The sequence below is a fragment of the Rhinatrema bivittatum genome, chromosome 1 (genome assembly GCF_901001135.1).
Source record: "Rhinatrema bivittatum chromosome 1, aRhiBiv1.1, whole genome shotgun sequence".
Lineage (NCBI taxonomy): Eukaryota > Metazoa > Chordata > Amphibia > Gymnophiona > Rhinatrematidae > Rhinatrema > Rhinatrema bivittatum.
Window position 1 is genome coordinate 778,868,114 of NC_042615.1, and position 19,683 is coordinate 778,887,796.

Below are 19,683 nucleotides of genomic sequence, written 5' to 3' on the forward strand. Positions count from 1 at the left end.
ATCTAGGCATCATAGTGGATAACACATTGAAATCATCGGTTCAGTGTGCTGCAGCAGTCAATAAAGCAAACAGAATTATTAGAAAGGGAATGGTGAATAAATCAGAAAATGTCATAATGCCTCTGCTTCGCTCCATGGTGAAACCGCATCTTGAATACTGTGTACAATTCTGATCGCCGCATCTCAAAAAAGATATAGTTGTGATGGAGAAGGTACAGAGAAGGGCTACCAAAATGATAAAAGGAATAGAACAGCTCCCTATGGGGAAAGACTAAAGAGGTAAGGACTTTTCAGCTTGGAGAAGAGACGGCTGAGGGGGGATATGATAGAGGTGTTTAAAATCCTGAGAGGTCTAGAACGGGTAGATGTGAATCGGTTATTTACTGTTTCGGATAATAGAAAGACTAGGGGGCACTCCATGAAGTTAGCATGGGGCACATATAAAACTAATCGGAGAAAGTTCTTTTTTACTCAACGCACAATTAAACTCTGGAATTTGTTGCCAGAGGATGTGATTAGTGCAGTTAGTATAGCTGTGTTTAAAAAAGGATTGGATAAGTTCTTGGAGGAGAAGTCCATTACCTGCTATTAAGTTCACTTCGAGAATAGCCACTGCTATTATTAGCAACAGTAGCATAGGACAGACTTAGTTTTTGGGTACTTGCCAGGTTCTTATGGCCTGGATTGGCCACTGTTGGAAACAGGATGCTGGGCTTGATGGACCCTTGGTCTGACCCAGTATGGCATGTTCTTATGTATTTTGGGTGTCCTTCATGTAAAATTATTTATAAATGCATAAATATTAATTGTGTATGGGGAAGGTGGGGCTAGAGGTCATGTAAGACTGTAAAGTTCATCTATGGTGCCTAATACTCTTACAACAACCCTGACTGCACTGGCTCCACATGGGAAAGCAGGTCCATCTGGAGCTGTGCTGCTTTGGGTCAGTGGCTCTCCCCATCCACACTCATACTTTGCATTAAAGTGTGTGTGGGTGTAAGTCTTTCTGACAAAGACACATACACTCTTTGTTGCTCAGTATGTGGGTGTGTCTCTGTTTGAGGAGCAACAGAATGTGTAATGTATGTTCTATTTCAGAGCGAGCGTGCGTGTCTGTTTGTCTGACACTGGCTGGCAGTGTGATTGTCTCATTATTTGGCAACTGATTCAAGAGCTGATTGGTTGGAAAGCGACTAGCACCAGACCAGGAATCCAGGATCTATCTAAATATTATATATATGAGAGATGGAACCAAACTTGTGGGGAGCCAAATAAATTGCATGGATGGAAGGGAGATAGAACAGAGGTGCACTCCAGGTCTAGGATGCACTCTACTATTTAGGGAAAATGTGAAATCTATAAGATTTTTTTTTTGGCTCAATTTTGCCAAGTTCCAAGTCACATGATGCACCTCTCAAGGGGTGAGCTTTAGGGAGCTGTTGAAAACACAAGCTACCAGACCCTATTTCTTGATGAAGTCTGATACCCCGAGGGCTGGTTCTGAAAAAAAATCCCGTAGGCTGACATTTTCCTGCAATCCGCCCCTGCATAGGATTTTCATGAACTGCCTCCATCCTATCTCATGCATATTTATTACTGTGGATATCCTGTTTGTGGTGTTCAAGGACTGGTGCTACCTATACCATAAGATTATCCATATAGCCACCTACAATTATATCATCTTTGGATTACTGGTCCCAAGAAAGCTATCACAACCTACAAAGAATCTAATTCCCCAGGTGGAAAACTTTCCTCCCTTCAGCAGTCAAAAGTACCTGTGGACCTAAAAATGTATCTAATGCACTGTAGATATCCTGAAAATAGACTGGCTATAGGGTCATCAGGGTTGGGGAACTCTGCACCAAAGTCTTGAAAAACAGACTGGTCTCACTTCAGGAATAATCAAGAAATACAGTCAATAATGCACTGCTTGTGAAACCAGCTCAACTTCCCCTCGACCTCCAGCCACACAACCATCCACTTTCCAGTTCATTTTTCTCTCTGATTCCATGACAACTTAAAAATTTAAAAAAAGGAGCAAAGCAGGTTGAAAGGACATTGCAAGTTATTATTGGAATATCCTTTGTAGCATTATAAATAGATTCTTGGCCCTTGGGTTGCTGCCATCCCAGCAAATAGCATCTATGTTTTGGTTTACTCAGGGGTGTCAAACTGCAATCCCAGAGGGCCACAAACTGATAAGGTTTTCAGGCTATTCCTAACATATTAAGATACAGTACTTACATGCACTGCTTCCATTGTATGCTTATGTACATTATTCAGGAAATAATTTCCCCTTACCACTGAATAACCAAAACTCAAGGAAAAAGATTTACTGTGGGCTCAGGTAGGATAAGACCTGTAACCCACAGACACCCATTATTGAAAGCTGTGCAGCCCACAACTCTACTACCCCCCCCCCCCCCCCCCCCCCACTCACACAAGGCATTAAGGAACTTAAAAAGTATTACAGTGGGCTCTGGTAGAATTAGACCTGTGTTCCGGAGACACACACTGTATCAAGTGCAACAAGTACAAAAAGCCTTCTCTGTATTAAATTCTGAAGAATTCCTTGAGAAAAAGATTGAAGTGTTATCGGAAAGAGAGAAAAAACCCAATGCATAGAGAAATTCCAGATCAGAAACGAAAGAAAAAAAGCTCACGGTGATGGATGACTGTCATCAGAGGCACTAATCTCTTCCCTTGCACAAATGCAAAGCGATACGTGGATAACAAAACTCAACTAAAGAGGTCACAAAAGGAGTCCAGGAACAGCAGTAACCTGAACAAAGAAAGCTGGAAAGCTATGAGCACAAATGCTCGTAGTTTGGGTAATAAAATCCCAGATCTGCAAGCCCTAATGGTGGAGGCAGACTTGGACGTTGTTGCTGTCACGGAAACCTGGTTTACAGAATCTCATGACTGGGATACGGCTATACCAGGCTATAACTTGTTAAGGAAGGACAGAGAGGATAGGAAAGGGGGAGGAGTGGCTCTTTATGTCAGAAACAATATCCAAGCATCTGAGCTGCAAGGAAGATGGGGCAATGAAGAAGCACTATGGGCCAACTTAAAAAAAAAGACGGGGCATCCATTTTTATTGGAGTGGTTTACAGGCCTCCAAACCAAAAGGAAGAGCTGGACAGAAATCTGGTTGAAGACATCCACAGGATAGGAAAGAAGGGAGAAGTGGTGATCGTTGGAGACTTTAATATGCCAGATGTAGACTGGAGAATCCCATCTGCAGAATCTAATAATAGTAGAGAAATAGTAGATGTCCTGCAAGTAGCTCTGTTCAAACAAATGGTAATGGAACCCACGAGAGAAGGAGCTATACTCGACTTAGTGCTCACTAATGGAGATAATGTCTCAGACGTCCAGGTGGGTGCCCACCTCAGCACCAGTGATCATCAAATGGTATGGTTTAATATCACAAAAAGGGCACGAAAAAGAAGCACAAAAACCCGAGTTCTGCTGTTCAAAAACACAGACTTTGATGAAATGGGGAAGTACCTGGAGGAAGAACTAAAAGGCTGGGAGAAAGAGAGAGATGTGGATCAACAGTGGACCAATCTAAAAGGAGCAATTACCAAGGCAACTAATCTATATGTTAGAAAAGTAAAGAAAAGCAATGGGATCACGTGATGTGCTGAGCCGGCAAGACGTGAAAGTCACTGGCTCCCAGGCCTGCCTCGCCTATCGTAGCCCATCTGATCGCGCAAATTGCTCTTGACTCTAACAGGGCCATCTACTGCTATCTATTGCATGTCCACCATTCGTACCTGGTGTCGGACATCGCCGGGCATGACCACGAAAAGCGGACGGAGAGAGAAGGAAAAACCGCGGGCCCCTGACGCCAAGATGGCGACCGCTGGCGAGGGGGAGTCTGCTGCTGACCCTCCTGCACTCACGGTCTCGGAGATTAAAGCGGCGATCAAGGAAGCCCTTGATGAAAAGTGGTCTTTACTGCATTCGGAGCTTGGGGAGGTTCGGGACTCCATAGCGGCATTGCACCCCCGGCTAGATCAGATGGAATCCCGCGTGTCCGAGCTGGAGGATGGGGCGGGGGCGGCCTCTACCAGCCTAGCGTCGCATACAAAAACCATAGCGGCCCTCACGCAGAAAATAGAAGATTTGGAGAACCGGACCCGCAGGGACAACCTGCGGTTTATGGGGTTCCCCGAAGAAATCGCAGAGAGATCGCTATGCTCGCTACTGGAGAACTGGCTGCCGACGGCCCTGGATCTGCCGCACTTGCGTGGGAAGTTAGTCGTCGAGAGAGCCCATCGTTTGGGGTCCAGGTCAACTAACTCGGGGCGGGCCCGCCTAGTAATAGCTAAGATCCTTAACTCCGCTCATAAGGCGGAGGTCTGGCGGGCCTCCCGTAATAAACCTCAGCTGACTTACCAAGATCACTCCATCCGCCTGTTTCAAGACTTTTCGGTGGCCGTCTCAGAGGCACGCCGGCGGTTTTCCCCGCTCTGCACGACCCTTCATAACCGCGGCATTAAATTCTCTCTCCTTTACCCAGCTCGTCTCCGCCTGTGGCATGCTGATAAACCCCATATGTTTGATACCCCGGCCGCGGCGCAAGACTTCCTGGAGGCAAATGGTCTATTAGCTGCTGGGTGAGAATCAGCCTTTTCTTTTTTTTTTCTCAACTTTTCTCAGCCCGTGGGGCGGCACGCAGTTTGCGCTCCTCGGATGTTTTTTTTTTTGTGGTTTACCTTCGTTCTACTAAGAAATGGGGACCTACTGAACACCAACCTGACATTTCTTTTTTCTCTCTCTTTTTTTTTTTGATCTTCGTTCTGGAGTCTTGGTTACCTTTTGAGACTTGGACCCTCCTTTCCCACTCGGGCAGTATTGTGCGCCCCGAGAGATGAGGACTGCAAGCCCGGACAAATTATTCAGCGGCAGAGAGTTTTTTTTGGTTTTTTTTGTCCTTATGGTGCCTGCTACGGATGGCTGTCCGTGCTTGGACATCGGGCGATACCTTCGGCCATTTTGTTTACCCCCTAGGTGCTTACCGGGGCCACGTGTTCATTTTTTTTTTCTCTCTCTCAGGGTTATGCCTACTTGGAGACTCAATCCGGCAGGGTTTATTTTCCTTTTCCAGATACTGTTCCCTTCTGCGATTTATCATACCCTGACGGCTCTGGTTTATGGAGGGAGCCCACATTTGCATCTGGGACCTTTTTTTGTATATATTCTTTTTTAGTTTGTAAGCGGGCGGGAGACGGGGTTCCATTTCCTTTTAGCCTCGTGTTGTTATTGCATGGTTTTTTTTTACTACCGCTCCGGTGGGGACCCATTGTAACGGCCCTGTTGCGTGTTCTTGTTTGGGGTATTCGACTAATTGTTGACCATGAGGTAGGCCTGGTCACGTCGATGCGGATCTCTACGCTCTCCAAGTGGAGGGTATGGTTTGGATGAATCGGGGGGATGGGGTGGGAATGGGGGGGAAGACGGGAGGAGGGGATGAGGGGTGGGGGTTGTTTGAATCATCGCTACTGTCCCGTACATTTTTGGCTCTCAGTGATTTCACACCACTTGTGTGGGCAGTTGCTGGGATCCTATTGGGTAAGCGGTGGAAGTGGAGGGGAGGGGGGGCGGGGGGGAGGACATTACCCTATTCGGACAGACATAGACGGATGACTGTGCATGGACTTGGCATTGTGCCTGCTGCTGGAGGTTATGCGGGGGGGGTCTTAGCTGGGAGGACCCCTGTCGCTTACTTTGGCCGAAACCACTTTCCCCACTTTGACGTTTCTTTTGCCCATGAGTAATTCCACTAGGATTGTCTCCTGGAATGTCTGCGGCCTTCATTCCCCCATCAAACGTACTAAAGTGCTCTCTTTCCTAAACAAGCACTCCGCGAAGGTGGCGTTCCTACAGGAGACCCACCTTACGGATGTTGAGCACGAGAAGTTGCGCCGCCTTTGGGTGGGAGAGGTCCGCTATGCCTCGGCCTCCACTAAGTCGGCGGGGGTGGCCATTTTATTCCATAAATGCCTTCCTGTTACTATCCGCGCGGAAATAAAAGATCCCCAGGGGCGCTTTCTTATTGTGGTCACGGAGCTCTTTAATCACACAGTGGTGCTCTGTAATATATATGCGCCCAATATATATGACCCCCGTTTCTATCGTGGGTTGTATTCTCATCTGATTCCATATTTGTCTGACACTCTAATCATAGGGGGCGACTTTAACACTGTTAGGGACGCGCAACTCGATGCCTCCCGTAGTCGCGATTGGGACGCAGGGGTGGGCCGCGGCCCAGCCATGTTGGAATCTCAGCTCCACCTTTTGGATGTTTGGAGGACCCTACATCCTACTGAACGAGACTTTACGCATCTTTCTAGAGCACACGCCTCCTTTTCTCGGATCGACTACTTCCTCCTTAGCGTTCACGCTTTCCCTCGTGTCTTGGAGGCAGGGATTGAGAGCATTGTTATTTCGGACCATGCCCCGGTATGGGTGGACGTGGGGCTCATGCCTCCCTCTACTTCACCAAAACAGTGGCGCTACCCTTACTTTCTGGGGCAGGATGAGAAATTCACCGAATTCCTTAGGGTCAAATGGAAAGATTTTGCAATTCATAATCAAGCCCATGAGTCTAATCCCATCCTCTTCTGGAATACTGCTAAGGCAGTGTTGAGAGGCGAAATCATCTCTTATGTCTCTCATCGCCGGAGGACTCTCGACAGGCGGATTCTGGCCTTGAGCACCCAGGTCCATCAAGCCCGGGCCTCTCTGATCCGGTCTAATACGGCGGACGCCCGCGCCCTTTACCTATCCAGACAGCATGCTCTCAATTCCTTACTCCACCAACGGGCCAAAAAAAGTTTCCTTTATTATAAGTTTCAGCTCTATCAACATAGCAACAAAGCTGGGAAACTGCTGTCCAATCTTATTAAATCCTCTAGGGCAAGCAGGTTTATTCCGGCACTACGTATTTCCCCGACCGAGGTAGCTAGGGACACTCAGACCATCCTTACCCGCTTTCGGGCGTTCTACTCTTCTCTCTATGCTTCCGAGGGTTGGGATGGGCAGCGCTGTCAGGAGTTCTGTGACAACCTTCCGCTCCCGAGCTTGACTTGGGAACAACGGGATAAATTAAACGCCCCTATATCCGAACAGGAGGTTCAAATTGCTATCCATTGTTCTAAAAATTTTAAGGCCCCGGGGCCCGATGGGTTCACTGCGGAATTTTTTAAATTGCTCAAGGATTCTGTTTCCAAACCTTTGGCATCGACATTTACTGAGTTAATTGCCCGGGGCTCCTTTCCAGATCACGAGAATGCGGCCCATATGGTTTTGATTCCTAAACCTGGGAAAGACCCCCTCTTGCCGGAATCTTATCGCCCTATATCATTGCTCAATTATGACCACAAGCTTTTAGCTAAAATTCTGGCGGACAGATTGGCGGTTTGTCTTCCATCTTTGATTGGCGAGCATCAGGTGGGCTTTGTCCGTCGGCGCTACGCGAGTTCTAATATTCGGAAAATTCTATCGGCCATGACGATGAGTCGGTGGATGTCCCACCCTTATCTGGCCATTAGCTTCGATGCGGAGAAAGCGTTCGATAGGGTGGAATGGGATTACCTCTTCTTTGTCCTGCGGCGTATGGGATTTCAGGGCCTTTTCCTACAGGCTATCCACTTGCTTTACAATGGGCCCAAGGCTCGCATAATGGCTAATGGCTCTCAGTCCGATACCTTTCCTGTGGCGCGCGGTACTAGACAGGGTTGCCCCTTGTCTCCTCTGCTCTTCTTGTTACAGTTGGAACCTCTTCTGCACGCAATCAATGAAACACCGGAGATACGGGGGATTCGGATGGACTCTCTCATCTTTAAATACGTGGCATTCGCCGACGATCTCTTAGTTTTTATCACTAAACCCCAATCCTCCTTGCCGCCCCTTTTGCGCGTACTTGAGATTTTTGGGTCCTTCTCTGGCTTCCGTCTCAATGAGTCCAAATCTGCAGCCTTAGCCTACCCCCCCACCTTGCGAGATACCTGGATTGGCCCCTTCCCATTGCAGTGGGCGGGAGATAGCTTACGCTATTTGGGGGTTTGTCTTCCCTCAGACCCGGAATCCCTTTACCAAGCCAACATCCCGGGCCTTCTTCACCACACTAAGGACCAGCTGGCGGCGTGGAAGGGTCTGCCTCTTTCGGTCGCAGGGCGTGTCGCACTCATCAAAATGACCCTGCTTCCGAAGTGGCTCTATCTTTTGCAAAATGTGCTGTTATTTTTGAAGCATAGGGACTTGGCCCTGGTGGACAGCGCTATGCGCCGCTTCCTGTGGCGTGGTGGGACTTCCAGGATTCCGTTGAAGTGGCTACAGAACCCGCGAGTGGGGGGGGGGTTTGGGGGTCCCGGACCTCGCTAAATATAATCTAGCCTGCAACATGCGGATCCTTCGTAATTGGTTAATAGAGACTTCTGACTACACACCTTTCTGGGTGGAAAGGGCTCTCTTGCACCCGCTGGCCCCGTCGTATGTACTGCAGGCTAAGGCAGGTCACCTTCCCCCCTTTCTGCACGCTTCCGCTCTTATCCGACCCTTGAGGTGTACATGGCGTCGGTTGGTGAAACTCTTACACATCCCCACAGTTTGTGCTTACTTCCTCCCCATTCAGGGTAATGCTGAGTTTCCTTCCGGTTCCCAATCTACGATGTTTCGTCAGTGGGCAGCTAAAGGTATCACCCGCCTGGGGCATTTATGGACCCGAGAGGGGTTGTTCATGCAGTTTTCGGATTTTCAAGCCCTGTATCAGCTGGGGCGCGCACACACCTTCTACTATTTGCAGGTTCGGCACTATGTGAAGGCTTTGCCGTCTGACACTCAGGAGATGGCAGTTTATGTGGCGCTCGATAATGTTTTCCACTTTGAGAGGTTGAGGACCCCTTCCATTTCTAGTTATTACAAGGCCTTGCAACAAAAAACTCTGATAGATGTCTGCTCCCCCTTGGTTGCGCGCTGGAACGGGGATGGTGTGTTCTGGATCACTAGTTTTATTTTACGTGTATGTTTTAGGCGTCTATCCAGGATCTCATCGAACGTGTATTATCGGGAAATGCAGCTCAAATTTTTATGTCGAGCTTATGTGTCCCCTCAGAGGGCATACCAGTTAACAGTAGCGTCCTCGCCGGAGTGCCCGCGCTGTTTCGTGGCGGTGGGCTCCATGTCTCATGTTTTTTGGGCATGTTCCCCTGTGCACCGCTTTTGGCGTAGACTGGTTGATTACATGTCAGCTCTGCTAGACGTGGCATTACCTTTTTCACCCCTGTGGGTGCTTTTTGGCTGCGTTTCCCCACTCCGAGTTCGAGATCCTGGCTCGCGCCTACTTTTCCAAAAGGCATGTTGTGTGGGGAAGAAAACCATCTTACAGGTTTGGCGCTCCTCGGATACCCCATCTTTTGGTGCGTGGAGGAATCATTTCCATGCGATGATGACGATGGAGAGCATGGTGGCCCGGGGCTCCCCCGGAAGACGACGCAGCTTTTCCAATACGTGGAACTGTTATCTCCAGCAGCTTACTCCCCAGGCACGCAGTCTGGTCCTGAACGATTGACGGGGCTCGTAGCGCAGGGGCTCATTGTATTGCTGTACTTCTTGTGAATGCGCAGTTCTTAATGTTTGTTCTGTACTCCGCGGAAATTAGGGTGGTGGGGGGGGGTGGGGGGCTACCCTGTCGGGTGTAAGACTCACTTTACAGAGAGGGATCTGAACAAACCCATCTCTGTGTTGTTATCTGTTTTTCTTTGTTAAAACTCAATAAAAACCGTTTTACACAAAAAAAAAAAAAAAAGAAAAGCAAAAGAAAAATGAAACCTATCTGGTTCTCAAAGGAGGTGGCTGACAAAATAAAGGCTAAAAGAACAGCGTTCAAGAAATATAAAAGATCCCAAAATGAGGAGCACAAAGAAGAATATCTGGTAGAACTGAAGGAGACGAAGAAATTAATCAAGACGGCAAAAAGTCAAGTGGAAGAGAGGATTGCCAAGGAGGTAACAAAACATTTTTCAGATACATCAGTGAAAAGAGAAAAGTTCAAAGTGGTATATTGAAATTGAAAGGTAGAAAGGATCAATGTGTGGAGAGAGACGAAGAAATGGCAGAAATATTAAATGAATACTTCAGTTCTGTGTTCACTAAAGAGGACCCTGGAGAAGGACAGTCACTAGTTAACAAGAAACTGGAGGGGAGTGGAGTAGATGTAACTCCATTTACAGTAGAAAATGTATGGGAAGAGCTGGTGAAACTGAAAGTGGACAAAGCCATGGGGCCTGATGAGGTTCATCCCAGGATACTGAGGGAGCTCAGAGATGTGCTGGCGGGTCCGCTGTGTGACCTGTTCAATAGATCCCTAGAAACGGGAGTGGTGCCGAGTGATTGGAGGAGAGCGGTGGTGGTCCCGCTTCACAAGAGTGGGAACAGAGAGGAGGATGGAAACTACAGGCCGGTTAGCCTCACCTCAGTGGTGGGAAAAGTAATAGAGTCGATATTGAAAGAAAGAATAGTGAACTATCTACAGTCAGAAGAATTGCTGGACCAGAGGCAGCATGGATTCACCAGGGGAAGGTCCTGTCAGACAAATCTGATTCACTTTTTTTGACTGGGTGACTAGGGAATTAGATCGAGGAAGAGCACTCGATGTCATCTACTTGGATTTCAGCAAAGCTTTTGATATGGTCCCGCTCAGGAGGCTTGTGAATAAAATGAGAAGCTTAGGAGTGAGCGCCGAGGTGGTGGCCTGGATTGCAAACTGGTTGACAGACAGAAGACAATGCGTGATGGTAAATGAAACTCTCTCTGAAGAGAGAGCAGTTTTAAGCGGTGTACCGCAAGGATCGGTGTTGGGACCGGTCCTTTTCAATATCTTTGTGAGCGACATTGCGGAAGGGATAGAAGGTAAGGTTTGTCTTTTTGCGGATGACACTAAGATCTGCAACAGAGTGGACACGCCGGAAGGAGTGGAGAGAATGAGACGGGATTTAAGGAAGCTGGAAGAGTGGTCGAAGATATGGCAGCTGAAATTCAATGCCAAGAAGTGCAGAGTCATGCATATGGGGAGTGAAAATCCGAATGAACTGTATTCGATGGAGGGAGAAGGGCTGATGTGCACGGAGCAGGAGACAGACCTTGGGGTGATAGTGTCTAATGATCTAAAGTCGGTAAAACAATGTGCCAAGGCAATAGCTAAAGCCAGAAGAATGCTGGGCCGCATAGAGAGAGGAATATATAGTAGAGATGTGAATCGTGTGCCCGATCGTCTTAACGATCAGGTTCGGATGGTGGGAGGGAAAAATCGGATCGTTAGAGATTGTGAATTGGAATCGTTCCGATTCCAATTCACATTGTTAAATTTTTAGTGAGGCCTGAGCAGATAAACAAAACCCCACCGACCCCCCCCCCCCCAAAAAAATGTTAAATTACCTGGTGGTCCAGTGGGGGGGGGGGGGTCCCCGGCGCGATCTCCCGCTCTCGGGCCATCGGCGCCATTTTGGCTACCACTGATAAAAAGGCGCAGATGGCCCGAAAAAAAAAACCCACCCCGACCCTTTTCAAATTACCCCTTTGCTTCTCCCACCCTCCCGACCTCCCCAAAAACCTTTTAGATGTACCTGGTGGTCTAGTGGGAGGTCCAGGAGCCATCCCTTCAATCGTGCCGGTGCTGGAGGTTTCAAAATGGCGCCGATCGCCTTTGCCCTTAACTTGTCACAGGGAGCGACCGTCGCTCCCTGTGACAAGTTAAGGGCAAAGGCGATCGGCGCCATTTTGAAACCTCCGGCACCGGCACCGGCACGATTGAAGGGATGGCTCCTGGACCCCCCCGCTAGACCACCAGGTACATCTAAAAGGTTTTGGGGGGGGGTCGGGAGGGTGGGAGAAGCAAAGGGGTAATTTGAAAAGGGTCAGGGTGAGTTGTTTTTTTTCGGGCCATCGGCACCTTTTTATCAGTGGTAGCCAAAATGGCGCCGATGGCCCGAGAGCGGGAGATCGCGCCGGGGACCCCCCCCCCCCCCCCCAACTGGACCACCAGGTAATTTAACATTTTGGGGGGGTTCGGGAGGGTGGGGGAGTATAAGGAATTTGTTTTAAAAGGTCGGGGTGGGTTTAGAGGTTGTGTTGGTGTGCCGGTTTTCCCACCCTCCCCCAAATAATTCCTGTGCCCTATTTAACGATACAATATAAATGCTCCTGACGATAAATCGTGGGCATTTGTATTGTATCGTGTACTCTAACGGTTTAGAACGATTTTAAAATTATCGGACAATAATTTTAATCGTTCAAAAACGATTCACATCCCTAATATATAGTAAGAGAAAGTAAGTGATGATCCCCTTGTACAGGGCCTTGGTGAGGCCTCACCTAAAGTACTGTGTTCAGTTCTGGAGACTGCATCTCCAAAGGGACAGAGACAGGTTGGAGGCGGTCCAGAGAAGGGCAACCAAAAAGGTGGATGGTCTACATAAGATGACTTATGAGGAGAGATTGAAGATCCTAAATATGTACACCCTAGAGGAGAGGAGGAGCAGGGGTGATATGATACAGACTTTCAGATACTTGAAAGGTTTTAATGATCCATGGTCAACAAACCTTTTATGTTGGAAAAAAATCAGCAGAACTAGGGGCCACGATTTGAAGCTCCAGGGAGGAAGACTCAGAACCAATGTCAGGAAGTATTTCTTCACGGAGAGAGTGGTGGATGCCTGGAATGCATGAAGTGGTGAAGACTAAAACTGAGAAGGATTTCAAAGGGCCATGGGATAAACACTGTGGATCCATAAAGGCTAGAGGATGGGAATGAAGAGAAGAGCCATGGGGGTGGATTACTGGAGTGGAGGCTAGTACCTGGTGATTACTACCCTTACTCAATAAGCCTTCGCACGGTTAATGCAACTCCAATTGCAAGGGGAAATGTGGAAAAGAGGATTTGCATTCAGATAGCTACCAACAAGGTCTGAACTTCACAATCTGGGTAAACAAATAAGCGTGGGCATAGCTTGCTTATTACAGCGGTTACTACCCTAAACCAATTAAGCCTGATACATCACTTTGAATGCATAAATGGCGTTGCTCTCTGCTTCAACGGCAGGGGGAAATGTGGAAAACAGGATTACATTCAGACTACATCCAACAAGGCATTGATCTGTGCAGTCGGGGTAAATAAGCTTGATGCAACTTCAGCATTACTCTCTGCATCAATGACAGAGGAGGGCAGGAAATTTGAATCAAACAGTTACCAACAAGGGCCCTGAACTTGGTAGTTGATGAAAAAGATAAGTATGGCAAGATACGTGTGGGAGCTTGCTGGGCAGACTGGATGGGCCAATTGGTTTTTTTCTGCTGTCATTTCTATGTTTCTATGATTTAGAAAGACATTTCCCTATAGAGGGGTCAGAGAGAACATTTAAAGAACTACTGAAGGATTATTTTGTCCAGAGAAGTGAAATTTACCAGACCACTCCATACAGGTGCTGACCACAAATATGATTATCATTTTAAAGTACTATATGAAAAAATGAATTTCACTTTGCATTAATCATAACAATGTATGGAAAGAATTCAATTTACAAAACACTTTACAATAAAAGGAACAGTCAATACACATATTAAGCAAATTTAACGGATTCACCAATTCCAACATCAAGCAAGAATGCCAGGGGAATTTTTTTTTTTTTTTTTATTCCCTACTATGAAATGTTTGCTGTTAACTCTGCACAACTTTCATTTTCTGCTTAGTCGCTCCACCTGAGAACTACATAGTTATTTCTAAGCAACCCTGCAAAACAGCAGATGCCTATAATGGCTAAAGCGTAGCTTCGTTTCGTGAAGCACTCAGCAACTCTGTTAATTTCCGCGCTTCTCTGGTGTCAAGCGATGCCTGGAAAAAAAAACCATGTTGCCCACCTAGAGGAGCACCATTCCATTCCGAGGAGTTCTCTCTCTTCACGGCTATAATATTCCCACTAAATAAATAACAGGTGGAACCGTTATTGTTATCCATCCAGCAATCATACAACTTGGCGTGGTAATTGTTACACCCGTCTACGTTGTGATAGTTGTCATGGTACTACAAGCCCAACGACGACGTAGGATGTAAAGCAGCCACGGGGTTGACAGTGTCCGGCCCAGTCACAAGCCCGAAATGCAACAAGATTTGCGCACAGGACCAAACTCGGGAACGAAGGAAAACAAAGCCCATCTCTCAGGGGCGGCTTCAGCCCCTCTCTTCTGCAGGGAGTATGGAGAAGAACCAAGGACTCCTTTCCACCGCCCGACCCATGCACACCACAGAAGGCAAGGACCAGCCTCGGCACTTACCCGGTTACTAGACAGCCAGGCTGAGAGGGGCAGCAGCAGCAAAACCCTCTCCACAGAGCCGTGCGCGGCCAGGCCAACCAGCGAACCCCCCGCCGGAGATGGAGCGAGCGAGGAAAGGGGCGGAGCCAGGACGCAGACTGACAAAGCTCCTACCCAATCCCGGCCTCTCATTTGGACTAGCCGACTCCGACTCTAGAGCCCCACGGTGCCGAGGGGGGGCAGGAGGCGGGAACCTTGGGTGTGAGGGGCGCGTGAAAGCAGCAGCAGCAGCAGCAGCTGGACCAGCGCGAGAGGAGAGAAGGTCGTGTGTGGGGCTGAATTTGGTAATAAGCCGCTCTTCCTCCGCAAGAGAAAGGACACCAGTCCAGGACCGACCTAGCAAGAACAAGAGCTGCCATCAGTATAGCTCAGTGTTCTTGCTTCCTGTTTTGGTGCTATTTTCTGAATGAATGTTCTGTCTCTTTTATTATGATCAGGTCCGCTGGTAGTAAATATCTCCATCCTGATGAGTGTTTACTCCTCCATTTTATAGTAACGCTTTATATGTATCAGTGTGATGGTTCATGCCAGTTTGTAGGCTTCTGATAAGCTTCAGTAAAAGTGTGACAGGTTTCCTTTGAATTAATAATGGAAGGTGCGGATTGGCAGGAATTCTCAACGCTCTGTCTTCATAGAAACAGACTGCAGATAAGAGGTGCAAGGCCATCCTAGTGCAGTCTACGATACACCTGTGGGAATTCTGCACTAAAAAATTGAAAATTCTGCAAAATTCTGAATTCTTTATATTGGTCAAAATAACACAATATATATGACCTTCTTTAAATAATTAATTTAAAATGTAATACAGAAACAAAGTTATTACTTAAAGATGTAGAGTTGAAAATATTTGGAGCAGAATTTTCCTAGAAGCACATTGTAAAAGTATCCCTTTCTCCCTACTCCCCTGGCCAGTCTTCTTTCTAATTCCTTTCACAGGCACTATCTCTCCCTTTCCCCCTCCTCTCTATTTTCACTCCCAGAGTTTGAACCCCTCTCAGAACTGCTCCTCACACAGGCTCCCTCTGTCCCTCTCTCTCCTGCCATACACACCTCCTCATAAAAGGCTCGCTCGCTCTCTTTCATACATACACCCACATCCCCTCATGCATGCTCCCTCGCTCTCTTGAATATAAGAACATAAGAAATTGCCATACTGAGTCGGACCAAAGTTCCATCAAGCCCAGCATCCTGTTTCCAACAGTGGCCAATCTAGGCTACAGGTACCTGGCAAATACCCAAACACTAAGTAGCTCCCATGCTACTGATGCCAGTAATAGCGCAATGCTGTTTCCTAAATCAACTTGATTAATAGCAGATAATGGACGTCTGCTCCAAGAAATTATCCAAGCATTTTTTAAACCCAGCTATATTAACTGCACTAACTACATCCTCTGACAACAAATTCCAGAGCTTAATTGTGTATTGAGTAAAAAAGAATTTTCTCCAATTAGTTTTAAATGTGCTACTTGCTAACGTCATGGAGCGCCTCCTAGTCCTTCTATTATCTGAAAGAGTAAATAACTGATTCACATTTACCCGTTCTAGACTTCTCAGGATCTTAAAGACCTCTATCATATCCCCCCTTAGCCGTCTCTTCTCCAAGCTGAACAGCCCTAACCTCTTTAGCCTTTCTTCATAGGGGAGCTGTTCCATCCCATTTATCATTTTGGTCGCCCTTCTCTAGTGCAATTATATTTTTTTTGAGATGCAGCAACCAGAATAGCACACAGTATTCAAGGTGTGGTCTCACCATGGAACAATACTGAAGCATTATGGCATTTTCCGTTTTATTCACAATTCCTTTCCTAATAATTCCTAACATTCTGTTTGCTTTTTTGACTGCCGCAGCACACTGAGCCGACTGTTTCAATGTATTATCCACTGCCTAGAGCTCTTTGGTGGGTGGTAACTCCTAATGTGGAGCCTAACATTCAGGCCGTTTCAGTAAAGTCCGCGGGAGAGCGGGCGAACGCCCGCTCTCCTGGTGCACGCACCAGCCACTCGCCGGTGTGCGCGATTCAGTATTTAAATTAGGTGGTGCAGTAGAAACAGCCAAAAGGAGGCGCTAGGGACACTAGCGCGTCCATAGCACCTCCTTTTAGCCGGGAGCAGCGGCTGTCAGCGGGTTTGACAGCCGACGCTCAATTTTGCCGGCGTCTGTTCTCGAGCCCGCTGACAGCCCCGGGCTCGGAAACTGGACGCTGGCAAAATTGAGCATCCGGTTTTCGGCCTGACAGCCGCCGGCCCATTTTAAATTTTTTTTTTTTTAACTTTTTTTTACTCTTCGAGACCTCCGACAATATCGCCATGATATTAAGTCGGAGGGTGCACAGAAAAGCAGTTTTTACTGCTTTTCTGTGCACTTTCCCAGTGCCGGCAGAAACTAGCGCCTACCTTTGGGTAGGCGCTAGTTTCTTAAAGTAAAATGTGCGGCTTGGCTGCACATTTTACTTACTGTATCGCATGGGCATACCTAATAGGGCCTTCAACATGCATGTTGAGGGCACTATTAGGTGCCGTGGGTTGGACGTGCGTTTTCCTCCCCTTACTGAATAAGGGGTAAGGGAAAACGCGCGTCCAAGGGCAGGTTAATAGTGCGCTCCGTCGGAGCGCACTGTACTGTATTGGCCTGATTGTGTAACTACAGCATGGGTTATTTTTCCCTATATGCTTCACCTTGCACTTGTCCACATTAAATTTCATCTGCCATTTGAATGCCCAATCTTCCAGTCACACAAGGTCCTCCTGCAATTTATCGCAATCTGCTTGTGATTTAACTTCTCTGAATAATTTTGTATCATCTGTAAATTTGATTACCTCAATCATTGCATTCCTTTCCAGATCATTTATAATTATATTGAAAAGCACCCATAGAGGCTGCCTTCCGTTTTCACGCATACACAGGCTACCTATATCTCTCTCTCTTACACACCTCTGTCCATTGGCTTCCTCTCTCTCACACACACCCATCCCTTCACAGATGTTCCCTCTTGCACACCTACAAACAACTTTTGCATAGGTTCCCTCTCTCACAAACAAGTACACTCCCTTACATACACACAAACCTTTTTTCATATACACTAGCTCCCACTCTCACACATATGCACACTCCTTCACATTGATTCCATCTTGCTGGCACACTTGCTCTCTCTCACACACACACACATACACGCACACACCAGCTTACAGTTGTACACACACGCCCCTACACAGCCTCTCAGTTTCTCACACAGTCTCTACACCAGGGCTTCCCAAACCTGTCCTGGGGGACCTCACAGCCAGTCATCGGGTTTTCAGGATATCCACAATGAATATGCATGATCATGGAGACTCGATATATGCAAATTGAACTCACGCATATTCATTGTGGATATTCTGAAAACCCGACTGGCTGTGGGGTCCCCAGGACAGGTTTGGGAAGCTTTGCTCTATATTCAGATTCACTCTAACCAGGGCCTGCTCCATCTTCTCCACGAGTGGGATTGGCTCTGCTCACAGTTGCCGAGACCTGCACACTGTTCGCCGCGATGCAGCATGCCAGGGCCTGCTGCTTCCTCCTTTGCTGCAATACGGTAAGTGGGGGGACTTGTTGCTTCCTTCTTCACAGTTAGTGAGATGGGCTCTGCCCACTACAGGCCTGCTCCAAACTCTGTGCAGAAAATGGAAATTGTGCACAGGAGGGGAATTCTGCGTAAATTCTATGCTCCGCAGTAGCGCAGAATTCCCCCAGGAGTAAGTCTATCCATCTTCAGACAGCCTAAGTCTTCTAGTTAAGAAAATAAGTTCCATGGTGAATTAGACCAGTGTTTCCCAACCAGTGTGACATGGCATACTGGTGCGCTTTCAGTCTTGTTCAGGTGTGTCATGGAAAAGTCACCATTGCTTGATACTCAGATGCAGACCAGCACCAGGACTCTGCTCTCAGCCCCTCACAGCAACAAGGGACACCAGCAGTGGGTTCTTAAACAAATGGGAACTCCTTTCTGAAAACAGGTAATCATGCTTGCCTCCTCTTCCTAGCTATAGTATGAGCCCCGGAGTGTGGTAATAAATGGGCAGCATGCAGGGCATGGGTACCTGGGCCTTGCTTTGTGCAGCACACACATTGCTCCCAGCACCTCCTCTTTTTCCCCATCTTGAACCTCCACTTTTGAGTCCTTCTACTCTCTATCCTATCCCCAGGCAGAGAGTGCACTGAGCACTGCATGTGACTTACTCTGAATGTTGGAAGTAGAAGCAATAAAGGAGCTCTGGCAGCCACATACAGCAGCCAAGGTAACTAACTGAGCAGGCTGCCCACAGCACACCGACGACTCCCTTATCCTGCACCTGTATATAAAGGGAGCTGCTACATTGAGATGGATTTAGATGTGTCTCCACTCGCTCTCTCCCTTTGTGGTGGGACTTTCAGTGCTCCCCTGGTTCTTCTTTTGACCATATGCAACCTTTTCATGTCCACACTGCCTGCTCCATGGGGATTGGTGTGCCACACAACATTATTGTTAATGTAGGTGTGCTTTGGGCTTGAAAAGGTTGGAAAACACCGAGTTAGACCAGTGATCCACTGAGCCCAGCATCCTGTCTCAACCAATCCAAATCTCTTGGAAATAACTGGACGATCTTAATTGGGAGATCCATTCTCTGTTGTGATCCCTAAGTCTACCTGGCTAATAATTGCTAATAGACCTGCCTTTCAGAAACGTAGCCAAACCTTTTTTTAAATTCCATTGTATTACTATGGAATTTGACCACATACTCTGGCAACAAATTCCTCAGTTTAATTGTGTATTGACTAAAAAAAAAAAGATTATCTTAAATTTGTTTTAAATCTGCTATTAGTTTCTTGGAGTATTCCCTAGATCTAATACTGTTGATAGAGTAAATAAATTGTTCCAAACCACTCATGATTTTGTAAACCTCTATCACATTCCTTCTCACTCATCACTTCCCAGCTCTGAAGAGCCCTAACCTGTTTAACCTTTCATCATAACGGAGCTACCATCCCCTTTACAATGTTTGTTGCTCTTCTTGCACCTTTTCTAGCTCTGCTATGACTTTTTTTGAGATGGGGTGACCATGAATCGATACAGCAGTATTATGTTTTCAGTTTGGGATTTTTTTCCTTTTCAAATAATTCTGTTTGATTTTTGTCTGTTGCTGTCCATTGACTCCAAGGTCCTTTTCCTGAGCAGTAACTGCTAATACAGAGCCCATCATTGTGTACTTACTGTTAGGATTATTTTTCCTTATGTACATAACTGTGCACTTGTCCACATAAAATTCCATCTGCCATTTATATGCCCA

At 47.1% G+C, this 19,683-nt stretch overlaps 1 protein-coding gene across 2 annotated transcripts in view; it reads right to left on the minus strand.

Annotated features, from left to right (window-relative positions):
• Nucleotides 1–14,578, minus strand: part of ME2 (malic enzyme 2) — a 252,101-nt gene extending 237,523 nt beyond the window's left edge. For both annotated transcript variants that reach the window (XM_029580037.1, XM_029580031.1), the window contains exon 1: nucleotides 14,341–14,578. The gene's annotated coding sequence lies outside the window, so the exon portion shown is untranslated. The remainder of the gene's footprint in view (nucleotides 1–14,340) is intronic.
• Between the last annotated feature and the right edge of the window lie 5,105 nt (nucleotides 14,579–19,683).